The sequence below is a fragment of the Prosopis cineraria genome, unplaced genomic scaffold, assembly GCF_029017545.1.
Source record: "Prosopis cineraria cultivar Desert tree isolate PC_DT_omini unplaced genomic scaffold, ASM2901754v1 PC1683, whole genome shotgun sequence".
NCBI classification, from domain to species: domain Eukaryota; kingdom Viridiplantae; phylum Streptophyta; class Magnoliopsida; order Fabales; family Fabaceae; genus Prosopis; species Prosopis cineraria.
In genome coordinates this window covers 1-15,659 of record NW_026557008.1, presented here as the reverse complement: position 1 = coordinate 15,659, position 15,659 = coordinate 1, and positions in this window count along the sequence as shown.

The following is a 15,659-nucleotide window of genomic DNA, read 5'->3' as shown; positions in this document are numbered from 1 at the left end:
GAACATTGAGAACAAAATCAAATGGGCATAACTTTTTTTTTTTTTTTTACAAATATTCAAATTAAGTGATTCAAGTGTCTACATGAAGCTTATTAGATAATCTAGCTAATGGATTTGGTTAGTACAGAAATTCTTCCATATGAGAATTTCATCCATAAAATCCCATATTGGATGTAAAACACTGTTAAAGCCTATAAACATGGTAAATGAGTCCAAGAAGGAGGTGAATTGGGATAATAAAATTTTTAAAAAATAATGTTCACTTGAAATAAGATAAGAGAAGAAACGATATTACTAAACACACTAAGAGTGAGAAAGAGAAAATGTGCATAAAGAATTATCTTGATGTAGCTCTAACCACTCAAGCTCCACTTGAAATTTTGCTCTATTAATGCCATAAAGATTAATCTAGGCTCATGGTTGTCTAAATACAATCTTAAAGAACTAGTTTGAATCACTTTCTCTTACATAGGTAATAAATGAACCCACTTAAGCTCCCCAAACTTAAGTTCTCTGTTCTTTGGTACATAAAACAACATTAAATAGAGTAAGTTCAAAAAGTGAATTATATAACATCCTAAGTTTTTCAATTTGTAAATTTCAGTGTTTCCAAGGATAAATTGGTCAATTTAGATAAATTATTGATTAATGAGGTTTATGAAAAACTAATATAGTTTTTAAATCCTTAGACAGCCTTAGAAGAGGGCTAGGTCGATGTTTGAGCGGGCCATGACACGAAAGGGAGTTTAAATTTTGATGGGACTTTTTGTGTCATGCGCCACGGCGGGCATGTCAATGCGTCACAGCGCACGTGCAAAATTTGCACTTATCAAATTGCGAATCAGACTTGAGAAACAGAAGAGAGAAAGTAGGAACTCAAGAGCAGCGACGAAGAGAGACTTGTGACTGCTAGAGCTTGCTTCCAACATGATTTTGGAGGCCTTTCAAACTTCATATACATTGGGTAGGTCTTTCTTTCTTCTCCCTCTCCCTCATTATGGAAAAAATCTAGACATTTAGGATAATGGGGCTTTGATTTCGATTTTCTTGGATTTAGATTGAATCTATTAGTTTATTTAAGGTCTTGGGGAGTTAAATTAAGCCTCTAACCCTAAGTTTATGAGTTTTGTGGTGATTAAAAATTTTTGGTAAGGGTTTGGATGAAACCTAGGTATAATTTAAAGATTTTGAGACAATGTGGGATATTGATTAGTAATTTTGGTATGTTGGGATGTTTAATACGATGGTTAGAATATATAAAAATAGTTGATGTTGTTAGAAAAGAAATTTAGGTATTTTAGACACTTAAAACCTAGTGAATTTTGAGTTATCCAGAGTAATAATTGATGATTATCACTTGATTGTGTAGATTGAGAGTTGCTTGAGCTATATTGTGCATATAAAATATGTGGAGCTAATGTTGAGCCACGGTAACCCTTTTGTGTGATAAATGATTGAGGTAAAGGAAAGATTTACACCATCCAATTATATTGCTTAATTGTATGTGAGTATATATGTTAAATCTATTACTTGAGATTTGATAACTTTGCATATTGCGAAATATGGTTTTGTGCATGAAAAATTTATTTGCAAATGATGAGAATGATGAAAGTTATATATGAATGGGTTGAAAAATTTAAAATCTATATGTGATATATATGTTGAGTATAGGCATGATCATATTAGGGGTTGGGAGTTCACCCGTAGGAAGGAGTAATGGAAGTCCATATGGCATGTATCTCCTTAATGTCTAGTGAGGCACGATGTTAGATATTTTTTCCTTAGTATCCATACGGGATACAGTGTTGGAGAGTAACACTCCTTAGCATCAATGATGCGGTGTTAGAGTAATGACACCCTGATTTGTGTGCGATAGGGGAAAACCATAGTCGGAAGTAGGATAGGACATCTTTGGTTGGGTGATCCTACTACTGAAGTGAGCTCGGATCATTGTGAATGTGCATTTGGTCCAAGAGCCTATAGTTTTGGTCGGGTGGATATGGAGGCTTGGATGGTAGAACGATCATGCTAGTGGTAAAAGATTTGTACTGATGAAAAGAGTATGTGGTGATATGCTAAAAATATATTTTGGAGTTTTATAGTTTTACTCTCTTATAGTTGTGCATGTTAATTAATAGTAGTAAATTATTCTATTATTGAGATGTTTATCTTACCTCATGATTATATTTTACAGGTGAGGGTTTCGGTAGGGGCAAGGGGAAGGAAGGAACATTTGAAGAGTGAAGAGCATAGTTGTATAGCTCTTTCCTTTTCTCTTTTTGGATATTGTAATGAATATTATCAATACATAATGCCAACTTAGGAACATGACATTGTTATGATTATCCCTTGATATGAATTTGTGATAAAGGTATGTGTATCTTGGTCAAAAGTTGATATTGTGGATTAAGTGTGTGTTTTTGGCCAAGTCACACTTATATGTGATATATTTAAAATGATTGATGTGCCAAAATGACTAAGTTGATATATGTGTTAGGTTTTATCCACCCCTTATGTTGTTATGAATTGGGGTTTTAGTGGTCATTTTGAGTATGAATGCTTAATCGTGTGTTATGATTGAATTGTCATGTTGTGTGTGGTCTCTTTAAGGTGGTTAAAGTGTCTCTGGAGCTAATGGCATTTGGTATTATGAGTTGGACACTTTTGAATGTGTTTTAAAGTGGAAACAAACCATTTTGGGTTCAGGTGTCCATCTTTTAAACAGTCATTTGTTTAAGTATGAGATTAGGGCCATTAGCTAGAGGGCTCTAAGAGCTATATGTGGATACTTGAACTACCTAAATCAGGCATCGGATGGTAAAATAGTGTGCTTCAGAAGTTCGAAGAGCTATCATGATAGCAATCTACTGTTATGACAATAGGTGCGCGTTGTGATGCAAGCAACCTTTGAGGGACTTGTCCCTTTATGCCATCTGCCGCGGTGGGCATGGCTTGCGCCACGGCGGACGGGCAAGATTTTTTGCAAAAAGGCTTGTTTCAACAAGTTTTGAAGTGATTTGATTTTCATGCTTCTGTACTTGTTCTTAATTAATTTTTAATTATGGTTTGAGCTCAAATAATATTTTAAAAAGGGTTTTCTTAGGATCTCAATGTTTTAAACTAACTATTTTTTAAATCTTTGGCCTGTGATAACTATATGGGATTTTATCTAATTCTAATTGTATAATAGCGTGTATGAGTATTGTCTTGGTAATATCAAGGTAGACATTACAAATTATTCTAGCAAATACTCTCTCAAAGAGTTAATTTACAATCAATAAAGTGTAAAATCAATAAACAAAATCACATAAGGTTGGTAAAGAAATGAATGTGCTAGTTCATTCAATAACTCTTTTGCTATCCGTCTTCATAAATGCATCTATTTACAGTTGAGTTCATTGATAAATCTGTTAGACACATTCAAGTAGCTGTTAGATCTATCATCTTCTTTCTTTTGAGCTTCCATGGAAAGTATGGTGTCTACATAGTACTCTTCGGTAGAGTTTCTCGCTCATGGCAAGAAAGGAAATAAATGGCTAAATACATTTAATGCTGTGACAAAAGGTAGGTAAGAGAATACCAAAAGAGAAAAATGCAATATGGGTCATAAGAATTGATTTAGAATTGCTTAGTGCTTAAATCTCTCCTTAAAGTTATGTTTAGAATGGAAAGGATTAAATCAACAAAATAAAGCTTAATAAAAAAAAGATCAAGAAAAATGGAACCTCTTTGTTGTTGTTAATACTAGCAGTAAAAGGTTAGTACTAAAAGTATTCTTTATAAAAGTCCTTAGGTCTCAAGGCAAACAATACTTGAAGTGATTGAATAATTTAGGAGTAAGACCATAGTACTAGTAGTGTTGAATGAATACATGGTAGAAGCTCAGAGAATGAAATTGACAAAACACTAAGGGAAGTGAGTGTTACTACAGGTAGTGAGACATTAATATCGGTAGTGAGACACTAATATTGGTAATGTTAAGCAAAATAACAAAACAATCACTAAGACTCTAATATTGGTAGAGAGGGTCTAATACCCAAAGTGATTATGACCACTGTTGAGTTTAATATTGGTAGAGAGGCTTTACTGCCCAAAGGAAAATGAAATGAAATGAGCCTTTAAAAGAATACAGGTATTGTCAAGAACACTACCCATAAAGACTATGAGAATTAAAGGCTTAATACTTGAAGAGCTTTATTGGACATAATGTCTTTTGACATTATGTTAGCTTACGACATTATGTTAAGTTTAAGTTTTGATGACGATAAATATAGTTGTATTAACATAGCTAGTATGTTTGAGAATATAGAATAGTTGACTATATGCATTAGTTATTTTCTTATATATATTAGTTAACTGAAACAAGTGCTTTAAAGTGTTTTTACTTATATTATTCTATATTATATGAGATTTGAAAAAATGATTTACATACTTGAAAATTATTTTATTCTATCATATTTTTCCTTATCCTAAATTGATTATATATCTAAGAGTGATCAAGGTATTATTTTTCGTAACTTGGATATTTACAATATATATAAGATTTTTTTATGCATGGCGTGATATAGTAACTTTTATACTTATTTTCATGCATATTGATACTTAGACTAACTACTTTATTCTTAACATATTATTAAAGGTTATTCAAAATAGAAATATGACTGAGCATGAAGAAGAAGCCATTTAAGTTATCATTAGCATGCTTTTCTCAGGAATGAAGAACATAAAGATAATAAGAAAGATAATCCAATCAAAGCTTAAGTGAATGAAGACTTATAAGCTTTAATCCATTATAGCCTTGGTCTTGCCAAGTATAACATTATTAGGTTTTCTAATCTTTATGTTAAACTTATTGTTTTATACGCATCATAACATGCAAATTAGTTTTAAAATAAATAGTGAGATATAACCTTAATCTTGTTTTCAATCAATTATATCTCACAAGATTTGAAAATGTTTTCTCTTAATATTATTTGAAAACTACCTCCATAAAGTTTCTTAAAAGTTATATTTACTCAAAGTGGAGTTATGTTATTAAAATTTGAAGTTCATTAAGAGTTTTGGAGATATTTAGTTGTGACCTTAATTCATCTCTTAATATACAAATTTATTTAATGTAAACTTCTTTCATTTTAAAATAGACTTGTAGAGCTTTCTAAAGACATCTATTTTGTTTAAAATAAATTTTATATGAAGTAGATATGATTTTTTAAAGTTGGCTATTAAAGCCTCCAGTACTTAGAAAAATGCTAATAACCTTTGCTCACTATTTTGATCATATCTCTCAAATTAGAAACCTGGTTATTTAAGTGTAATTAGATTGATTAGGTGTATTAGTGAGGTGTGTGGCTAGAGAGGTTTAACCAGCGTGTTTAATTATAATTTTAGCCCTAAACATGGGTCTAAAGGAGAGTTGGGTTACTCGTTATAAAGAAGAAGAAAATTGAAGGGTAAATTTTTGTGCCATGTGCTACGGCTCGTGGTTAGGCCATCGTGACACATTTGTGCCAACACGCCTGTTGAAGGACTTCTTTGTTGGCGCATTGAGTGTTCATCGTGGTGCATGGCTAAAAATAAGACTTTATTAGTTCGTGTCTGTATGAGAAAATAAAAGAGGAGGAAAGGAGAAAACGGAAAGCATGCCTATTGCTCTGCTAGGGCACGACATTGGAGGTTATTGGTAATCTTTGGAGGTTTCAAATGCCCAAGGTAAGTAATTTATGCCTTTCTCTTCCCTTCTCAACGATATTTATGAAGAGTAAACTTAGGTTTTGAGTTGAGAGTGTTTGTGGTTGGGAGTGTTTGTGGTTTATTAATGATAGTTTAATAACTCATTAGTGACAATGTGGATTAAGGGAGCCTAGTAAACTTAGTAGATATGACTGGGTAGTGAATTATGGGATGGATAGAATAGAGAATGTGGAGTTTAATGTGGATAAATTCCCAAGAGTGAAATAATGATGATATCCTTGTATTATGATTGAAGAGTAATTCATTTTGACACTATTCAAGCTTGGGAGAAGCTTTGGAAGTAATTATTGTGAGGGGTAAACCTTTGACTTCTTAAAAGTTTGAGATAATATGGGAAAACCTATTATGTATAGTTGTATGTTAATTTGATAGTTGTTAAAATTTATGAATTGATACTTGTTATGTAAATATTGTTGATGCAATTTGGCAATGTGATGAACTTGTGAATGGTTTTGGAATATTAGAAACCTTTTGCATGCCACCTATTTGCAAATAATGATTTTTGATTGATGGCATGTTGTGAAATTGATAAATATGTGACGTTTTACATGTGGAGTATGTAGAGCATGAGTGTGGATATGCGAATTTATATGAGACATATTGTGGACCAGAATGCATAAAATATGTGATGTACATGTATGGTATAATCATTAGTGGGAGTTTGCTTAGGGAGAGGAGTAGTTGGTAAAATCCACGTGGTATTGGCGATGACTGTTGGAATCAGTAGTTTGCCTTGGCATCGACCATTAGAGTTAGGAGGTAGCCTTTATCCTATGGTTGATTTAAGACTGTCCTATTTGTTCTATGAGGGACTGAAACTTAACTAGTTTTTACCAATTCATAAAAAGGCTAGATTAGGGGTACGACAGCCCATGATTGTTAGTATTAGGGAAAATTAGGTTATAAAAGTGAGTGAGTTGACCCTGTCCCCATAGCTCCTCACAAGTGAAAGGCTAGTTAGTCTGTGAAGGATGTAGCCACGTGATGGGAATTAGTCGCTCTACTCTCAAAATAAAACTAAATTAACCCTAATGCAATATAGGGCTGACCTTGGTCATCTCTCAAGGAATGATTTAAGTCTAACTAATAAGGTTATCTAATTGAATAAATCACCCAAAGTTAGAAAAATTGTTTACCTAATTGCTTATCTAATTACCTAGTTGACAAGTACTTAAAATGCTATCTAAAGTGAATAGAATGGACTTCCTTTTTAAAGTAGGAACCCTAGGGTGTTGTTAGTGGAAGAATTCTAGCCTTTAATTAATTATGGTAGCTCACTCAATTTTTTTTCTTTGGCTGAAAAATGTGTTGACTTAAGACAATTATCTTAAGCAACTTAGCTTTACCAATTCAGTTATTACAAGCCCTTTAGGTAAAGCTTAGCTCAAGAATTAACCAAGTGTTTAGTTAAAATTTATTCCTAAATGCCACTGCCTAAGGCCTAAGCTCAAGACTATGAAACTCAAGCAACTCATCATGTATCCCCTATGCAATTACATGCTAGGCTAGTACAAGACATTCACCAAATGAAATCACATATTATCATGTAAAATCATAAGGAGGTGAAAATTCTAGCAGCAAAAAGAGAATGAAATTTAACTCAACAATCTTGTTTCAACATTGTGAATTACAAACAATTATGAAACTAAAGTCAAATTAAACTATAATTAATAATAGTCATAGTATTTTAATGAAATTGAAACAAGATGAAGAAATAGTTAAGCTTAGCCAAGTGAAAACTTCAAATATCCTCTTCCGTCAAATCTCATAGGATTCCATGGAGAATATAGCTTGAAAAATTCAAGAACACTTTGCTTCTTCCAAGACACATGCTGGCTGTGAGAGTGTTCTTCATGAACAAATTAAGCTCAAATCTCCTTCCAATTGGTTAGGGTGAGATTGTCCAAGGATGGAGAAGAAAAGGGTAAAAGTTTTGAGTGAATTTGATGGTAAAATGGCATAAAAATGGTGCTGGAAGTGGTTGTGTGTATAGAGAGAAGGAGGAGAAAATGAAGAACACTATGAAGAGAGAGAAAATGTGGAAGATGAATGAATGAGTGAATGAATTTGATTTTTGGTGAGAATGGTGTGCTAATAGGTGTTTCTCTTCAGCTAAAGCTCAATTAAAAAATAAGAAAAGAAAATAAAAGAAAAATAGGAGTCTTGTCATAATTGAAATGATATCCTTTTATTGACTTGTAAATGATTCCAATATGTGTACACTTTATCCCATATGCCATCCAAAGTTTTACATGATCTAAATCACCAAATAGGAGCCCTTACACATCCAAACCATTAGCCTTTGACCCTATGGACTTTTGACTATATTTTCTCAATTGATGCACAAGTCATATGCCACTTATGTCACATAAATCACATAATTTAATTAAATAACATGTAACATTATAAAATATAATTAAAGTCTAGAATTAAATTCATTTTTACAAATAAGAATTTATTAAAATAACCAAGTTCTAGCTTGCACAAAATTATATGAAAATTTTCACACAAAGATAAACTAAAAATTAGGTCAAACTAAGACGCTTAAGAAAATATTGACTTTTTATTTAATTACTCCCAAATTAAAAAATGAATTTTAAAAATCTAATTTGACGACTCATCTTTTGGATATAAAATGTACTTTGTTAATTTTTCTTATATATTTTCTCAAAAGTTTATTTTTGGACCAAAATACCCTTAGTACACAAAACCTAGACACTTAGGCAAATTTTCAATTCTAATGCAATGTGTGTGTACTTTGAGATGATAAAAAATTAATAAAATGGTCCTAATTGACATAGAGAAGTGTGTAACAAATATGTTTTATCACCACATAATAGTCACCGGTTTCATGTTAGAGGTAACAGTAGGGTATAAGGCTAGATTCGATCATGCATTTAGATCCGGCCATATGATTATTATTATTGTGGTTCGATATGTGTTCGGCGTGCATGATTGGTATTATTGCAACCCTATGATGTGCATTGTCATCGATTATGGATATATATGCTTTAGGCCCAATCACATGATTGCTAGTATTATGAACTGTGGCTATGTTTATCATATGTGTGTTTATTGCCAATTTCATCTATTCTCAATTGAAATGCAACTGTATAGATTAGGTGAAACTTAGTTATTGAGTGGTTGTACTCACACCTCAATTCTTAATATTTTAAGGCCTAGCTCATCAGATCAAAGTTGGGGAAAATATGCCAAGGTTTAGGATTGGAGTAATCCTATTGTATGTCTCTTCATGTAATTTTTGTGTATTTAACATTGTTAATTTTCCAATTAGGTCATATGACATTATTTTTAAACTACTTGTATTATGTTTGTGCATATCTTGTGTATTTTGTGCCTTGAGTTAGTGAGTTTTGATTGTAACCCTTGTTTAGAGTCAAAATACTTGTACAAGTAGTGTTATGTGTATTTTGGGTTGATTTAAAATGAAAAGGAATGATTTGTGTAAAGAATTCCTCCCACTTCTATTTTATGAATTTGGGGACGAGTGATGAATTTTTGATATGTACACATTTCTATGAGTGTGGTGTATTGCACGAGTTCTTTAGGGTCCAGTAGGTGTGGTTGTGTGGTCAATATAGGCTTTTGGCACTTGTGTATGAGTTTGGACAAAGTGAGTTTTTGTGAAAAAGTGGTAAAAATGGGTTTGGGTGTCTAACTCTTTATAGAAAATAAATTTGAGTGTGAAACTTGTGCCATTAGTTAGAGTTGGGAGAAAGCTCTATGTAGACATTGAAACCACCTCATTTGAACATTGGACAAAGGTTTGGGATGAGTCAAAAGTTCACTCCCAATGCTGTCATAAGATAGTAGCTGTGTGCTGTCATATATCATGCAATGTGCCACGGCGCATGGCACCTCATGTTGCAATACATGGCACAGAAGTGAACAAGTCATGGAGCAATGACACTTAGCCATGGTGTACGTGTCAATTTATGTGTAACACTTGCTTCGAATGTTATCTAAAAATCACACAATTCAAATAAACTAAGTGTGGTTAAAGAGTTAATCATAAAACCAACCTAGAAAACAAACCATTTAAATCACTAAGCAGATACACGATTGCAAAGTAAACATTTAAAAACTTTTTAAATAAAAATTTTTATAGGTTTTCTTTATAGTATACAGAAGCAAGCTAAGTGAAAGCGGGGTAAAAAAAATGCTGTCATGACAGCCCTCCCGGGGCAACTTCTGGGAGGCGCCATTTTGTCATCTGGTCCCCGATTGAAGAAATTTTAAAGCTCAAACGTCACATTCAAAGGGTACTATAAGTGTACCAAATTTTAAAAAGATCTAATAATCGGATAAAAAATTGGACATGTTACAAGTTTGGTCATTTTTGCTATCATGATAGCTAAAAAGCTGTGATGACAGCACCTTTGGACTAACTTTCGAAGTGCACCATTTCATTATCCAACCTCCAATCGGAGAAATTCTAAAGTCCATATGTCACTTTTAAATATTACTATTAGTATACCAAATTTTGGAAAGATCCAAAGGACGGATTGAATTTCGTGCACGTTGCAACATCATCACTGTTGCTGTCATGATAGCTCCTCCGGACCAAATTCTAAAGTATGCCATTTCTCCTTTTGATATCCAATCGATGTGATTCCAAAGCTCACACAAAACTTATAAAAGGTTTTACTTGTGACCCAAATTTTAGAGAAATCCAACAGTCGGATTAAGATTTGGATACCCGGATGCAAAAGTGCAGTTTTTTAGTAAAAACCATTTTCAAAATTGTCCAAAACTCATCCTAATGGTCACAAACCTGTGGGAATACTTTGAACACGTCAAATAGGACTAAAGAAACCTGATAGAATATTTACATTATAGAAAAACTCTTTATACCAAAATTTGACCACCTGGGTGCCATTTCCCAAAATGGACCATAAACTCTCAAAATGCACAAATCACACAACAGTAGTCAAAAACTATTCCAAATATCATATACACATACAAATACACACACTAAACATTTTCACTTGGCTCAGAGATCTTGGTGGGGCCTACGCACCCACTCTCTCTATCCAAGGTGTTTGTTTGCCCGTAGCACACCATTTGCAATGCAACCAGTTTGTATTTGCTTGTAGAATCACATATATACTAAGATAAATATTTGCTTGTGGTGAAAACTTGTTCTACTAAATAAATCCATTAAAAACCACACACCATAGCTAAGTTTCCTAGCTACAAGCCTACAAGCAAACAAAAATTCATACACAAGCCATACAATCCATACATACTCGCACACATATACATAATCACATCTTACTGGCACCTTAATTCTAAATACATTACAATAGATTTTCTCAAAAGAAAGGAGTTACAGTTCTTTACAATTCACAAACAATCCCTAGCTCCATTTCCCATCCTCTATTGGTTCCTTCGCTTGGACCTGGAAATATTGAAAATAAAGGGGGGAGACAATCATAGTCTCAGTAATAGAGAAATTTACATTGATTATTACAAAGTAAGCCATAATTGAATAAACAAATAATGAATTCAACATAGTATATAATTTAACCATTTAAAATGTATGAATGCATGACATAGGTCGATATGGCCTTTCATGACCAATAGAATGCCCCCTGGCACTCTTTAACTCGCAGGTAAACCTTATACCCACTTGTACTTCCATAGGCACAAAACACAATCCAAGGCATGATCTAATCCATTGAACCTCCTATGCCCTTTCGACGTGAATCCTGAGCAGTTAAAGCTAACTCCCTCCCAAAGCTAGCCTGACTTACTCTCTATGTGAGGACTACCTTGGCCTAGGCACTCAACCTCACACTTCATATGTCGGATTTCCTTTCCCACTAAGAGATGTCAAACACTCAATACACTAACCACTTTAGTGTACTGAGCCCACAATACGTAAGGCAATACTGAGTACTGGCAGTGTGCCATAGAATATCAAAAGTTCACACCTTCTCATTAGTAAACTCCCACCGAGATCATGCCTTTTATTCATGTCTACCTTTCCCGAGTATTGACCACTTCAACACTCTAAGGTAGTATAACATTTATAAATCTCCCTTAAACGGTTCTTTAGCCTATCTAAGATATCTTATGTAGTTACACTTCCTTAAGTACAACTTCTATTCTTTATTATTACAACACATGTAAACAAATCTCATTTCCATAAAAACATTGTTGTTAAACAATTAGAAAATATATTTGCACTATAATCAAAGTAGTACCCCATAACCCCTTATAAAGCACATTTAATCTTTTAAAATATGTAATGCATGATAGCTAGTAATATTTATTCAAAAATAACTAAAACAAAGTAATAAGAAATATAAATTCTCCTGTTACCTCAACCCTTTAGTACCAAAAGGGTTTCTCTTATACAAAATAGGACTTGACTTGTTCCTTAACTTCTTAATAAGTTCCACCAATAATTCCTTACAATATATAAGTGATCCACATCACTTATTATGACAAATAGCATTAATAAAGACTATAGCTCATACCATACAACTTGGGTTAATGAGCCATAATCCATTCCAATAGTTCATATATTAAACCAGCTATTCACATAATACTACTTAACCACCAAAACCATTTATTAGCAATCACGAGGCTAATTTTCAATTTATATAATTTTTAATCAATTAAAAACCTTCACTTAGTGTCACCAACTTTTACCATTAGCCCTTATAATAAAAACCAAATCTTAATTTAAATCTTATTAGGCTCAAATAGCAAAATTATAACTAAATCAATAGACTTAAACCATTTAGGAGAAAAACTCAACCTCTTGGGTTTTACCTTTTGCCCTAAAACTCCATTTTTATCCAATTACCCGCTCAAAATATTAGGGCATCATGTAGAAACTCAAAACAACCTCTCAAGGATCCAAAGAAACTAAAGCTTACAAGAGTAAAGCCTTTGGAATCAAAACCCAAAAATTTTCTCTTTTAAAAACTGAAGAAAATCAAGAGGGAAGGAAGAGGATTGAAGTGGGGAGTTTACCTATTATGTAGCCGAGCTCACAACAGTCGTAAAGCCTCCTAAATCCAAGCCTAACTCCCTCTCTTTCTCCTCTCTTTTTCCTCTCTCTCTCTCTCGTGCATTTCCTTTCCTTGTTTCAATTCAGTTTCTGCATTCTATTTTAGTCTTTAAAAATCCGATATAAGACTTTGAGGTAAATTATAAGAAAGGGCCCAACATTTTTTATTATAGCACAAAAGTATGGGTCAACTTTTGTAATTTTTCCATAGTTAAAATCAAATAAAACCAAACTTTTACTGAAAAAATTCAAACTCTGGACCTCTATCAAATTATTCTAAATTTTAATTTAATTATAGATATTTTATTTTATTTTTAAAATAAATCCGAGTCTTACAATTTTTGGGATGTTACATCTTAGTTCCCATAACATCATGCACTACTTTTCCTTTCCAAATGGAATCTTGCCATTTTCTAAGATTTTAGATATGACAGACCCATATAGGAAAAATTGTAGAGCTCTTTGATAGTCTAGCTTCACAATATCCCTTATCTTATTTATGATGATGAAGGAAATATTGAGCTTGAACCCCTTCAATATGGTTATCACGTTGATCAATTCTTCTTGAGTCATTTGATTTACACCTTGCTACTTGTACATGATGGTTCTAGTAAGAATATGGTGAATGACTTTGTGCACAAAGGCTAGTTTTGTCACTGGACCATCCTTAGGGTCCCAATTGTGAAGAAGAGTCTGAAACATTGAGTCTTCTCAAAGTTAAAATTTGAGTCCTTATTCATTAACCCATCAATATCTAGACCTAATAGCTTGATCAAGGAAGCTTTATACATTTATATTTCTTGCCCTCTCATATTTACATTGAGCTTTCTCGCATCTTTATCCACTTTTATAAAGCTATAGAAGGCTTTGCATACTTGCTTATTGATTGGTAGTTGAGCTTCAAGAATTTCATATTAGTTCCTAGAGTGTCTTCAAGATAATAGCCTTTTGATTCTAGCATTATGAAACTTACACACCAGTATTTTCCTAACTTCTTTCTACACATTTTCCTTTATTGAGATTTGATAATCCTAATGTCAAGCTTGTCATTGATATATCCTAAAAACTTATTATCTTCATTATCTTTTATTTTATTATTTCCCTTTTATGCCTTTGATAGGCTTCTCTTTACAGGGACCCTTTAAGAAGGCTTGCTTTGAAAACTTGCTTCACCAGCATTTAAATGAGTTATAGTATCTTAATTTGTTAAGCTATAACTTCTGGTGTTCCTTTTGATGATAGAGGCTAAGTTACTTTTTAAGGAGTTCTTTGAATTGGATTAGTGCCTCTAAAATGAGAGATTGGTTGAGATGATTATGGTAATGTAGGGTCTCTAGGTAGAAGAGGAGGAGACTTATGGTTGAAATTCCCATAGGTTATAGCTTCTCTTTTGTGTTCTTCACCCTTCCCATTCATTCGAAAGCCATAGATAATGAAGAATTTCATATGCAAATTTTGTAGATTTGGAGGAGTTTTGGTTGAGGGGTTTTGGTCGAGAGGTGATTTGGAGAGTGTTTATGGTAGGAATTAGTACAAGTGAGGTAATATGAGAGATTGAGTTAAGAGAATATGAAAGAGCACAACTAGGGTTTGTAGAAAATATGAGGAACTAATGAATAGGGTAACCCTTTAAAGGACCTCAGTACTAAAAGTGTGACTCCTTGCTAGCTCACTTCATTCACTGGTACTATATTAGGGAGCTAATATTGATGTTGGTGCTTTAATAGCCTAAGTGAGAGAACAAGTTTGGCATTACTTCTTGTTCTTTTTTATTCTTAGAGTTTCTCTTTTTGCTTTAATACCAATATTAGTTAGTCAATACCAATAGTGTTACTTCCTAAAGAAAGATGTTCATTCCAGAAGTATGGCTCCTTCTTCTTTCTAGATCTTAGAGATAGTACTAGTAGTCATCATTACTACTAGTATTAAAGAACCACTACCTAAAGAAACTATTCATACTAGAAGTGAGAATCAATATTCTTTTTCAAATTACACATTTTTTCTAGTATTGTATATCTAGTCAATACCCCCAATTGATACCTTAGTATTGAAATTAACATCAAAAACTTGCCAAAACACTTTAACACAATTTGATGCTTGAATTGGTCTTTGATTTAATAAGGAACTTAAAACCGAATTGAGTTAGAAATACTTACAACTCATTGAGATTTGACAAACCTAATTTTCTCCTTATATACATGAATTGTTTAGCTCCCAAAGGCTTTTTGAATATGTGTACTAGTTGAAAATCCATGGGAATGAATTCTACCCCACATCTTCCTTTTGAACATGGTCTTTGATAAAGTGGTGTCTAATATCAATATCTAGTTCTTGAGTGTTAGACAGAATTCTTAGTCAAGCATACTGTACTTGTGTTATCATACTTGATTAGGATTTCTTTAACTTAATCCTAAAGTCCTCCAATTGCGAAAGTATTTGTGAGCAACATAATCTTGCAGTAATGTAGTCTAAGTTAGTAGATGACAACAGAGATTATGTTTTGCCTCTTATTCACCCAATATACAAGTGAATGACCAAGAGTGGTAGATTTTAGATTGTTTGTACTTTTCTTTTTTGCCTTGCAACCTTTAAAGTTAACATTTAAAGTAACTAATCAAGTATTCATTCCTTATTTGGCAAACCAAGTCTCAGTGTATTACTATCCTTAAGATATTTGAATATTCATTTCACTACTGTCACATGGGATTCTTGGAGTTAATTGAAATATGAACAAAGACCATGTTGAGGGAGATATATAGATGACTAGCTATTAGGTACACGAGAGAGAACAATCAAACCTTTGTAAGATTTGCAATCATACTCAATTCTTGTAGCATCCTCATCTTTACTGAATATTCTTTTC